The sequence below is a fragment of the Passer domesticus genome, chromosome 4 (genome assembly GCF_036417665.1).
Source record: "Passer domesticus isolate bPasDom1 chromosome 4, bPasDom1.hap1, whole genome shotgun sequence".
NCBI lineage: Eukaryota > Metazoa > Chordata > Aves > Passeriformes > Passeridae > Passer > Passer domesticus.
Genome location: NC_087477.1, coordinates 11,051,790 through 11,064,916, shown reverse-complemented (window position 1 = coordinate 11,064,916; position 13,127 = coordinate 11,051,790).

Sequence of the window (13,127 nt, the reverse complement as noted above, 5' to 3'; positions counted from 1 at the left end):
GGCCATTGTATATGTCCAGGGCCTGGAGGCACTGAGTGGCCCTCCGCCTGCTGAAATTCCGCATGGCTGAGGATATCTCCCAGATGCAAGGTGCCCCCACAGGGAATTGTGGCTGGTTTGACAGTGCCAAATGGCTCCTGCAAACTGACATCAGGAACCTGGCCTGGTGACTTTTGTTTCTCTGGGGAAAGGCCATAGTTCGCGTCCATGGTCTTGCGGCCCGGCGTGCCTGGCTGCCTGCTGAAATTCCGCACGGATCAGGATACCTCCCAGATGCAAGGTGCCCCCAAAGGCGTCTGTGGCTGGTTTGACAGTGCCAAGTGCCTCCTGCAAACTGACATCAGGAACCTGGCCTGGTGGCTTTTGTTTCTCTGGGGACAGGCCATTGTATATGTACAGGGCCTGGATGCCCTGAATGGCCGTCCGCCTGCTGAAATTCCACAATTCTGAGGATATCTCCCAGATGCAAGGTGCCCCTACAGGCAACTGTGGCTGGTTTGACAGTGCCAAGTGCCTCCTGCAAACTGACATCAGGAACCTGGCCTGGTGACTTTTGTTTCTCTGGGGAAAGGCCATTGTACACGTCCAGGGCCCGGTGGCCCGGAGTGGCCAGCTGCCTGCTGAAATTCCAAACGGATCAGGATACCTCTCAGACCGAAGGTACCTCCACAGGCAACAGTGGCTGGTTTGACAGTGCCAAGTGCCTCCTGCAAACTGACATCAGGAACCTGGCATGGTGACTTTTGTTTCTCGGGGGAAAGGCCATGCTTCATATCCTGGACCCTTAGGCCCAGAGTGACCGGCTGGCTGCTGAAATTCCGAACGGATCAGGATGCCGCCCAGATTCAAGGTGCCCCCACAGACACCTGTGGCTGGTTTGACAGTGCCAAGTGCCTCCTGCAAACTGACATCAGGAACCTGGCCTGGTGACTTTTGTTTCTCTGTGGAGAGGCCATAGTTCGTGCCCAGCGCCGGTCGCCCGTAGTGGACGGCTGCCTCCTGAAATTCCAAACGGTTGAGGATGCATCCCAGATGAAATGTGCTCCCACAGGCAACAGTGGCTGGTTTGACAGTGCCAAGTGCCTCCTGCAAACTGACATCAGCAACCTGGCCTGGTGACTTTTGTTTCTCTGGGGAAAGGCCATGGTTCACATCCTGGACCCGAAGGCCAGGAGTGGCCGGCTGCCTGCTGAAATTCCGCACGGATCAGGATACCTCCCAGATGCAAGGTGCCCCCAAAGGCATCTGTGGCTGGTTTGACAGTGCCAAGTGCCTCCTGCAAACTGACATCAGGAACCTGACCTGGTGACTTTTGTTTCTCAGGGGAAAGGCCATCGTTCCTCTCTAGGGCCCGGTGGCCCAGTGTGGCCGGCTGCCTGCTGAAATTCGAAACGGATCAGGATACCTCTCAGACCGAAGGTACCTCCAGAGGCAACAGTGGCTGGTTTGACAGTGCCAAGTGCCTCCTGCAAACTGACATCAGGAACCTGGCATGGTGACTTTTGTTTCTCGGGGGAAAGGCCATGCTTCATATCCTGGACCCTTAGGCCCGGAGTGGCCAGCTGCCTGCTGAAATTCCGCACGGATCAGGATACTTCCCAGATGCAAGGTGCCCCCACAGGCATCTGTGGCTGGTTTGACAGTGCCAAGTGCCTCCTGCAAACTGACATCAGGAACCTGGCCTGGTGACTTTTGTTTCTCTGGGGAAAGGTCATAGATCGTCTCCAGAGCCTAGCGGCCCTGTGTGCCCTTCTGCCTGCTGAAATACTGTACGGATCAGGATGCCGCCCAGATGCAAGGTGCCCCTACAGGCAACTGCGGCTGGTTTGAGAGTGCCAAGTGCCTCCTGCAAACTGACATCAGGAACCTGGCCTGGTGACTTTTGTTTCTCTGGGGAAAGGCCATTGTATATGTCCAGGGCCTGGAGGCACTGAGTGGCCCTCCGCCTGCTGAAATTCCGCATGGCTGAGGATATCTCCCAGATGCAAGGTGCCCCCACAGGGAATTGTGGCTGGTTTGACAGTGCCAAATGGCTCCTGCAAACTGACATCAGGAACCTGGCCTGGTGACTTTTGTTTCTCTGGGGAAAGGCCATAGTTCGCGTCCATGGTCTTGCGGCCCGGCGTGCCTGGCTGCCTGCTGAAATTCCGCACGGATCAGGATACCTCCCAGATGCAAGGTGCCCCCAAAGGCGTCTGTGGCTGGTTTGACAGTGCCAAGTGCCTCCTGCAAACTGACATCAGGAACCTGACCTGGTGACTTTTGTTTCTCAGGGGAAAGGCCATCGTTCCTCTCTAGGGCCCGGTGGCCCAGAGTGGCCGGCTGCCTGCTGAAATTCGAAACGGATCAGGATCCCTCTCAGACCGAAGGTACCTCCACAGGCAACAGCTGCTGGTTTGACAGTGCCAAGTGCCTCCTGCAAACTGACATCAGGAACCTGGCATGGTGACTTTTGTTTCTCTGTGGAAAGGCCATGCTTCATATCCTGGACCCTTAGGCCCGGAGTGGCCAGCTGCCTGCTGAAATTCCGCACGGATCAGCATACTTCCCAGATGCAAGGTGCCCCCACAGGCATCTCTGGCTGGTTTGACAGTGCCAAGTGCCTCCTGCAAACTGACATCAGGAACCTGGCCTGGTGACTTTTGTTTCTCTGGGGAAAGGTCATAGATCGTCTCCAGAGCCTAGCGGCCCTCTGTGCCCTTCTGCCTACTGAAATACTGTACGGATCAGGATGCCGCCCAGATGCAAGGTGCCCCTACAGGCAACTGTGGCTGGTTTGAGAGTGCCAAGTGCCTCCTGCAAACTGACATCAGGAACCTGGCCTGGTGACTTTTGTTTCTCTGGGGAAAGGCCATTGTATATGTCCAGGGCCTGGAGGCCCTGAGTGGCCCTCCGCCTGCTGAAATTCCTCATGGCTGAGGGTATCTACCAGATGCAAGGTGCCCCCACAGGGAATTGTGGCTGGTTTGACAGTGCCAAATGGCTCCTGCAAACTGACATCAGCAACCTGGCATGGTGACTTTTGTTTCTCTGGGGAAAGGCCATAGTTCGCGTCCATGGTCTTGCGGCCCGGCGTGCCTGGCTGCCTGCTGAAATTCCGCATGGATCAGGATAGCCTCCCAGATGGAAAGTGCCCCCACAGGCAACTGTGGCTGGTTTGACAGTGCCAAGTGCCTCCTGCAAACTGACATCAGGAACCTGGCCTGGTGACTTTTGTTTCTCTGTGGAGAGGCCATAGTTCGTGCCCAGCGCCGGTCGCCCGTAGTGGACGGCTGCCTCCTGAAATTCCAAACGGTTGAGGATACATCCCAGATGAAATGTGCTCCCACAGGCAACAGTGGCTGGTTTGACAGTGCCAAGTGCCTCCTGCAAACTGACATCAGGAACCTGACCTGGTGACTTTTGTTTCTCAGGGGAAAGGCCATCGTTCCTCTCTAGGGCCCGGTGGCCCAGAGTGGCCGGCTGCCTGCTGAATTTCGAAACGGATCAGGATCCCTCTCAGACCGAAGGTACCTCCAGAGGCAACAGTGGCTGGTTTGACAGTGCCAAGTGCCTCCTGCAAACTGACATCAGGAACCTGGCATGGTGACTTTTGTTTCTCTGTGGAAAGGCCATGCTTCATATCCTGGACCCTTAGGCCCGGAGTGGCCACCTGCCTGCTGAAATTCCGAATGGATCAGGATGCCGCCCAGATGCAAGGTACACCTACAGGCAACTGTGGCTGGTTTGACAGAGCCAAGAGCCTCCTGCAAACTGACATCAGGAACCTGGCCTGGTGACTTTTGTTTCTCTGGGGAAAGGTCATGGTTCACATCCTGGACCCGAAGGCCCGGAGTGGCCGGCTGCCTGCTGAAATTCCGCACGGATCAGGATACCTCCCAGATGCAAGGTGCCCCCAAAGGCATCTGTGGCTGGTTTGACAGTGCCAAGTGCCTCCTGCAAACTGACATCAGGAACCTGACCTGGTGACTTTTGTTTCTCAGGGGAAAGGCCATCGTTCCTCTCTAGGGCCCGGTGGCCCAGAGTGGCCGGCTGCCTGCTGAAATTCGAAACGGATCAGGATACCTCTCAGACCGAAGGTACCTCCAGAGGCAACAGTGGCTGGTTTGACAGTGCCTAGTGCCTCCTGCAAACTGACATCAGGAACCTGGCATGGTGACTTTTGTTTCTCGGGGGAAAGGCCATGCTTCATATCCTGGACCCTTAGGCCCGGAGTGGCCAGCTGCCTGCTGAAATTCCGCACGGATCAGGATACTTCCCAGATGCAAGGTGCCCCCACAGGCATCTGTGGCTGGTTTGACAGTGCCAAGTGCCTCCTGCAAACTGACATCAGGAACCTGGCCTGGTGACTTTTGTTTCTCTGGGGACAGGCCATTGTATATGTACAGGGCCTGGATGCTCTGAATGGCCGTCCGCCTGCTGAAATTCCACACGGCTGAGGATATCTCCCAGATGCAAGGTGCCCCTATAGGCAACAGTGGCTGGTTTGACAGTGCCAAGTGCCTTCTGCAAACTGACATCAGGAACCTGGCCTGGTGACTTTTGTTTCTCTGGGGAAAGGCCATCGTTCGTGTCCAGGGCCGGGTGGCCCGGCCTGCTCGGCTGCCTGCTGAAATTCCGCACAGATCAGGATGCCTCCCAGATGCAAAGTGCACCCACAGGCAACTGTGGCTGGTTTGACAGTGCCAAGTGCCTCCTGCAAACTGACATCAGGAACCTGGCTTGGTGACTTTTGTTTCTCTGGGGAAAGGCCATTGTACATGTCCAGGGCCCGGTGGCCCGGAGTGGCCGGCTGCCTGGTTAAATTCCGCATGAATCAGGATAGCCTCCAGATGACAGGAGACCCCACAGGCAACAGTGGCTGGTTTGACAGTGCCAAGTGCCTCCTGCAAACTGACATCAGGAACCTGGCATGGTGATTTTTGTTTCTCTGCGGAAAGGCCATCGTTGCTATCCAGGGCCTGGTGGCCTTGATTTGCCGGCTGCCTGCTGAAATTCCGCACGGATCAGGATACCGCCTAGATGAAGGGAGCCCCCACAGGCAACAGTGGCTGGTTTGACAGTGCCAAGTGCCTCCTGCAAACTGACATCAGCAACCTGGCCTGGTGACTTTTGTTTCTCTGGGGACAGGCCATTGTATATGTACAGGGCCTGGATGCCCTGAATGGCCGTCCGCCTGCTGAAATTCCACAATTCTGAGGATATCTCCCAGATGCAAGGTGTCCCTACAGGCAACAGTGGCTGGTTTGACAGTGCCAAGTGCCTCCTGCAAACTGACATCAGGAACCTGGCCTGGTGACTTTTGTTTCTCTGGGGAAAGGCCATTGTACACGTCCAGGGCCCGGTGGCCCGGAGTGGCCAGCTGCCTGCTGAAATTCCAAACGGATCAGGATACCTCTCAGACCGAAGGTACCTCCACAGGCAACAGTGGCTGGTTTGACAGTGCCAAGTGCCTCCTGCAAACTGACATCAGCAACCTGGCCTGGTGACTTTTGTTTCTCGGGGGAAAGGCCATGCTTCATATCCTGGACCCTTAGGCCCAGAGTGACCGGCTGCCTGCTGAAATTCCGAACGGATCAGGATGCCGCCCAGATTCAAGATGCCCCCACAGACACCTGTGGCTGGTTTGACAGTGCCAAGTGCCTCCTGCAAACTGACATCAGGAACCTGGCCTGGTGACATTTGTTTCTCTGTGGAGAGGCCATAGTTCGTGCCCAGCGCCGGTCGCCCGTAGTGGACGGCTGCCTCCTGAAATTCCAAACGGTTGAGGATACATCCCAGATGAAATGTGCTCCCACAGGCAACAGTGGCTGGTTTGACAGTGCCAAGTGCCTCCTGCAAACTGACATCAGCAACCTGGCCTGGTGACTTTTGTTTCTCTGGGGAAAGGCCATGTTTCACATCCTGGACCCGAAGGCCCGGAGTGGCCGGCTGCCTGCTGAAATTCCGCACGGATCAGGATACCGCCTAGATGAAGGGAGCCCCCACAGGCAACAGTGGCTGGTTTGAGAGTGCCAAGTGCCTCCTGCAAACTGACATCAGGAACCTGGCCTGGTGACTTTTGTTTCTCTGGGGACAGGCCATTGTATATGTACAGGGCCTGGATGCTCTGAATGGCCGTCCGCCTGCTGAAATTCCACAATTCTGAGGATATCTCCCAGATGCAAGGTGCCCCCACAGGCATCTGTGGCTGGTTTGACAGTGCCAAGTGCCTCCTGCAAACTGACATCAGGAACCTGGCCTGGTGACTTTTGTTTCTCTGGGGAAAGGCCATTGTACACGTCCAGGGCCCGGTGGCCCGGAGTGGCCAGCTGCCTGCTGAAATTCCAAACGGATCAGGATACCTCTCAGACCGAAGGTACCTCCACAGGCAACAGTGGCTGGTTTGACAGTGCCAAGTGCCTCCTGCAAACTGACATCAGGAACCTGGCCTGGTGACTTTTGTTTCTCGGGGGAAAGGCCATGCTCCATATCCTGGACCCTTAGGCCCAGAGTGACCGGCTGCCTGCTGAAATTCCGCAAGGATCAGGATGCCGCCCAGATTCAAGGTGCCCCCACAGACACCTGTGGCTGGTTTGACAGTGCCAAGTGCCTCCTGCAAACTGACATCAGGAACCTGGCCTGGTGACTTTTGTTTCTCTGTGGAGAGGCCATAGTTCGTGCCCAGCGCCGGTCGTCCGTAGTGGACGGCTGCCTCCTGAAATTCCAAACGGTTGAGGATACATCCCAGATGAAATGTGCTCCCACAGGCAACAGTGGCTGGTTTGACAGTGCCAAGTGCCTCCTGCAAACTGACATCAGCAACCTGGCCTGGTGACTTTTGTTTCTCTGGGGAAAGGCCATGGTTCAAGTCCAGTGCCCGGTGGCTAGGGGTGGCCGGCTGCCTGCTGAAATTCCGCACGGATGAGGATACCACCTAGAAGCAAATGCCCCCACAGGCACCAGTGGCTGGTTTGACAGTGCCAAGTGCCTCCTGCAAACTGACATCAGGAACCTGGCCTGCTGACTTTTGTTTCTCAGGGGAAAGGCCATCGTTCCTCTCTAGGGCCCGGTGGCCCAGAGTGGCCGGCTGCCTGCTGAAATTCGAAACGGGTCAGGATACCTCTCAGACCGAAGGTACCTCCACAGGCAACAGTGGCTGGTTTGACAGTGCCAAGTGCCTCCTGCAAACTGACATCAGGAACCTGGCCTGGTGACTTTTGTTTCTCTGTGGAAAGGCCATGCTTCATATCCTGGACCCTTAGGCCCGGAGTGGCCAGCTGCCTGCTGAAATTCCAAACGGATCAGGATACTTCCCAGATGCAAGGTGCCCCCACAGGCATCTGTGGCTGGTTTGACAGTGCCAAGTGCCTCCTGCAAACTGACATCAGGAACCTGGCATGTTGACTTTTGTTTCTCTGGGGAAAGGCCATCGTTGCTATCCAGGGCCGGGTGGCCTGGATTGGCCGGCTGCCTGCTGAAATTCCGCACGGATCAGGATAGCGCCTAGATGAAGGGAGCCCCCACAGGCAACAGTGGCTGGTTTGACAGTGCCAAGTGCCTCCTGCAAACTGACATCAGGAACCTGGCCTGGTGACTTTTGTTTCTCAGGGGAAAGGCCATCGTTCGTGTCCAGGGCCGGGTGGCCCGGCCTGCTCGGCTGCCTGCTGAAATTCCGCACGGATCAGGATGCCTCCCAGATGGAATGTGCCCCCACAGGCAACTGTGGCTGGTTTGACAGTGCCAAGTGCCTCCTGCAAACTGACATCAGGAACCTGGCTTGGTGACTTTTGTTTCTCTGGGGAAAGGCCATTGTACATGTCCAGGGCCCGGTGGCCCGGAGTGGCCGGCTGCCTGGTTAAATTCCGCATGAATCAGGATAGCCTCCACATGACAGGAGACCCCACAGGCAACAGTGGCTGGTTTGACAGTGCCAAGTGCCTCCTGCAAACTGATATCAGGAACCTGGCCTGGTGACTTTTGTTTCTCTGTGGAAAGGCCATGCTTCATATCCTGGACCCTTAGGCCCGGAGTGGCCTGCTGCCTGCTGAAATTCCGAATGGATCAGGATGCTTCCCAGATGCAAGGTACACCTACAGGCAACTGTGGCTGGTTTGACAGTGCCAAGTGCCTCCTGCAAACTGACATCAGGAACCTGGCCTGGTGACTTTTGTTTCTCTGGGGAAAGGTCATGGTTCACATCCTGGACCCGAAGGCCCAGAGTGGCCGGCTGCCTGCTGAAATTCCGCACGGATCAGGATACCTCCCAGATGCAAGGTGCCCCCAAAGGCATCTGTGGCTGGTTTGACAGTGCCAAGTGCCTCCTGCAAACTGACATCAGGAACCTGACCTGGTGACTTTTGTTTCTCAGGGGAAAGGCCATCGTTCCTCTCTAGGGCCTGGTGGCCCGGAGTGGCCGGCTGCCTCCTGAAATTAGAAACGGATCAGGATACCTCTCAGACCGAAGGTACCTCCACAGGCAACAGCAGCTGGTTTGACAGTGCCAAGTGCCTCCTGCAAACTGACATCAGGAACCTGGCATGGTGACTTTTGTTTCTCGGGGGAAAGGCCATGCTTCATATCCTGGACCCTTAGGCCCGGAGTGGCCAGCTGCCTGCTGAAATTCCGCACGGATCAGGATACTTCCCAGATGCAAGGTGCCCCCACAGGCACCTGTGGCTGGTTTGACAGTGCCAAGTGCCTCCTGCAAACTGACATCAGGAACCTGGCCTGGTGACTTTTGTTTCTCTGGGGAAAGGTCATGGTTCACATCCTGGACCCGAAGGCCCAGAGTGGCCGGCTGCCTGCTGAAATTCCGCACGGATCAGGATACCTCCCAGATGCAAGGTGCCCCCAAAGGCATCTGTGGCTGGTTTGACAGTGCCAAGTGCCTCCTGCAAACTGACATCAGGAACCTGACCTGGTGACTTTTGTTTCTCAGGGGAAAGGCCATCGTTCCTCTCTAGGGCCTGGTGGCCCGGAGTGGCCGGCTGCCTCCTGAAATTAGAAACGGATCAGGATACCTCTCAGACCGAAGGTACCTCCACAGGCAACAGTAGCTGGTTTGACAGTGCCAAGTGCCTCCTGCAAACTGACATCAGGAACCTGGCATGGTGACTTTTGTTTCTCGGGGGAAAGGCCATGCTTCATATCCTGGACCCTTAGGCCCGGAGTGGCCAGCTGCCTGCTGAAATTCCGCACGGATCAGGATACTTCCCAGATGCAAGGTGCCCCCACAGGCACCTGTGGCTGGTTTGACAGTGCCAAGTGCCTCCTGCAAACTGACATCAGGAACCTGGCATGGTGACTTTTGTTTCTCTGGGGAAAGGCCATCGTTGCTATCCAGGGCCGGGTGGCCTGGATTGGCCGGCTGCCTGCTGAAATTCCGCACGGATCAGGATACCGCCTAGATGAAGGGAGCCCCCACAGGCAACAGTGGCTGGTTTGACAGTGCCAAGTGCCTCCTGCAAACTGACATCAGGAACCTGGCCTGGTGACTTTTGTTTCTCTGGGGAAAGGCCATTGTATATGTACAGGGCCTGGATGCTCTGAATGGCCGTCCGCCTGCTGAAATTCCACACGGCTGAGGATATCTCCCAGATGCAAGGTGCCCCTACAGGCAACTGTGGCTGGTTTGACAGTGCCAAGTGCCTCCTGCAAACTGACATCAGGAACCTGGCCTGGTGACTTTTGTTTCTCAGGGGAAAGGCCATCGTTCGTGTCCAGGGCCGGGTGGCCCGGCCTGCTCGGCTGCCTGCTGAAATTCAGCACGGATCAGGATGCCTCCCAGATGGAAAGTGCCCCCACAGGCAACTGTGGCTGGTTTGACAGTGCCAAGTGCCTCCTGCAAACTGACATCAGGAACCTGGCTTGGTGACTTTTGTTTCTCTGGGGAAAGGCCATTGTACATGTCCAGGGCCCTTTGGCCCGGAGTGGCCGGTTGCCTGGTTAAATTCCGCATGAATCAGGATAGCCTCCAGATGACAGGAGACCCCACAGGCAACAGTGGCTGGTTTAACAGTGCCAAGTGCCTCCTGCAAACTGACATCAGGAACCTGGCATGGTGACTTTTGTTTCTCTGGGGAAAGGCCATCGTTGCTATCCAGGGCCTGGTGGCCTTGATTTGCCGGCTGCCTGCTGAAATTCCGCACGGATCAGGATACCGCCTAGATGAAGGGAGCCCCCACAGGCAACAGTGGCTGGTTTGACAGTGCCAAGTGCCTCCTGCAAACTGACATCAGGAACCTGGCCTGGTGACTTTTGTTTCTCTGGGGACAGGCCATTGTATATGTACAGGGCCTGGATGCCCTGAATGGCCGTCCGCCTGCTGAAATTCCACAATTCTGAGGATATCTCCCAGATGCAAGGTGCCCCTACAGGCAACTGTGGCTGGTTTGACAGTGCCAAGTGCCTCCTGCAAACTGACATCAGGAACCTGGCCTGGTGACTTTTGTTTCTCTGGGGAAAGGCCATTGTACACGTCCAGGGCCCGGTGGCCCGGAGTGGCCAGCTGCCTGCTGAAATTCCAAACGGATCAGGATACCTCTCAGACCGAAGGTACCTCCACAGGCAACAGTGGCTGGTTTGACAGTGCCAAGTGCCTCCTGCAAACTGACATCAGCAACCTGGCCTGGTGACTTTTGTTTCTCTGGGGAAAGACCATGGTTCACATCCTGGACCCCAAGGGCCGGAGTGGCCGGCTGCCTGCTGAAATTCCGCACGGATCAGGATACCTCCCAGATGCAAGGTGCCCCCAAAGGCGTCTGTGGCTGGTTTGACAGTGCCAAGTGCCTCCTGCAAACTGACATCAGGAACCTGACCTGGTGACTTTTGTTTCTCAGGGGAAAGGCCATCGTTCCTCTCTAGGGCCCGGTGGCCCAGAGTGGCCGGCTGCCTGCTGAAATTCGAAACGGATCAGGATACCTCTCAGACCGAAGGTACCTCCACAGGCAACAGTGGCTGGTTTGACAGTGCCAAGTGCCTCCTGCAAACTGACATCAGGAACCTGGCCTGGTGACTTTTGTTTCTCGGGGGAAAGGCCATGCTTCATATCCTGGACCCTTAGGCCCGGAGTGGCCAGCTGCCTGCTGAAATTCTGCACGGTTCAGGATACTTCCCAGATGCAAGATGCCCCCACAGGCATCTGTGGCTGGTTTGACAGTGCCAAGTGCCTCCTGCAAACTGACATCAGGAACCTGGCCTGGTGACTTTTGTTTCTCTGGGGAAAGGCCATTGTACACGTCCAGGGCCCGGTGGCCCGGAGTGGCCAGCTGCCTGCTGAAATTCCGAACGGATGAGGATACCTCTCAGACCGAAGGTACCTCCACAGGCAACAGTGGCTGGTTTGACAGTGCCAAGTGCCTCCTGCAAACTGACATCAGGAACCTGGCCTGGTGACTTTTGTTTCTCAGGGGAAAGGCCATCGTTCGTCTCCAGGGCCGGGTGGCCCGGCCTGCTCGGCTGCCTGCTGAAATTCCGCACGGATCAGGATGCCTCCCAGATGGAATGTGCCCCCACAGGCAACTGTGGCTGGTTTGACAGTGCCAAGTGCCTCCTGCAAACTGACATCAGGAACCTGGCCTGGTGACTTTTGTTTCTCTGGGGAAAGGTCATAGATCGTCTCCAGAGCCTAGCGGCCCTGTGTGCCCTTCTGCCTGCTGAAATACTGTACGGATCAGGATGCCGCCCAGATGCAAGGTGCCCCTACAGGCAACTGTGGCTGGTTTGAGAGTGCCCAGTGCCTCCTGCAAACTGACATCAGGAACCTGGCCTGGTGACTTTTGTTTCTCTGGGGAAAGGCCATTGTATATGTCCAGGGCCGGGAGGCCCTGAGTGGCCCTCCGCCTGCTGAAATTCCGCATGGCTGAGGATATCTCCCAGATGCAAGGTGCCCCCACAGGGAATTGTGGCTGGTTTGACAGTGCCAAATGGCTCCTGCAAACTGACATCAGGAACCTGGCCTGGTGACTTTTGTTTCTCTGGGGAAAGGCCATAGTTCGCGTCCATGGTCTTGCGGCCCGGCGTGCCTGGCTGCCTGCTGAAATTCCGCACGGATCAGGATGCCTCCCAGATGGAAAGTGCCCCCACAGGCAACTGTGGCTGGTTTGACAGTGCCAAGTGCCTCCTGCAAACTGACATCAGGAACCTGGCCTGGTGACTTTTGTTTCTCTGTGGAGAGGCCATAGTTCGTGCCCAGCGCCGGTCGCCCGTAGTGGACGGCTGCCTCCTGAAATTCCAAACGGTTGAGGATACATCCCAGATGAAATGTGCTCCCACAGGCAACAGTGGCTGGTTTGACAGTGCCAAGTGCCTCCTGCAAACTGACATCAGCAACCTGGCCTGGTGACTTTTGTTTCTCTGGGGAAAGGCCATGTTTCACATCCTGGACCCGAAGGCCCGGAGTGGCCAGCTGCCTGCTGAAATTCCGCACGGATCAGGATACCGCCTAGATGAAGGGAGCCCCCACAGGCATCTGTGGCTGGTTTGACAGTGCCAAGTGCCTCCTGCAAACTGACATCAGGAACCTGGCCTGGTGACTTTTGTTTCTCTGGGGACAGGCCATTGTATATGTACAGGGCCTGGATGCCCTGAATGGCCGTCCGCCTGCTGAAATTCCACAATTCTGAGGATATCTCCCAGATGCAAGGTGCCCCCACAGGCATCTGTGGCTGGTTTGACAGTGCCAAGTGCCTCCTGCAAACTGACATCAGGAACCTGGCCTGGTGACTTTTGTTTCTCTGGGGAAAGGCCATTGTACACGTCCAGGGCCCGGTGGCCCGGAGTGGCCAGCTGCCTGCTGAAATTCCAAACGGATCAGGATACCTCTCAGACCGAAGGTACCTCCACAGGCAACAGTGGCTGGTTTGACAGTGCCAAGTGCCTCCTGCAAACTGACATCAGCAACCTGGCCTGGTGACTTTTGTTTCTCGGGGGAAAGGCCATGCTTCATATCCTGGACCCTTAGGCCCAGAGTGACCGGCTGCCTGCTGAAATTCCGCACGGATCAGGATGCCGCCCAGATTCAAGGTGCCCCCACAGACACCTGTGGCTGGTTTGACAGTGCCAAGTGCCTCCTGCAAACTGACATCAGGAACCTGGCCTGGTGACTTTTGTTTCTCTGTGGAGAGGCCATAGTTCGTGCCCAGCGC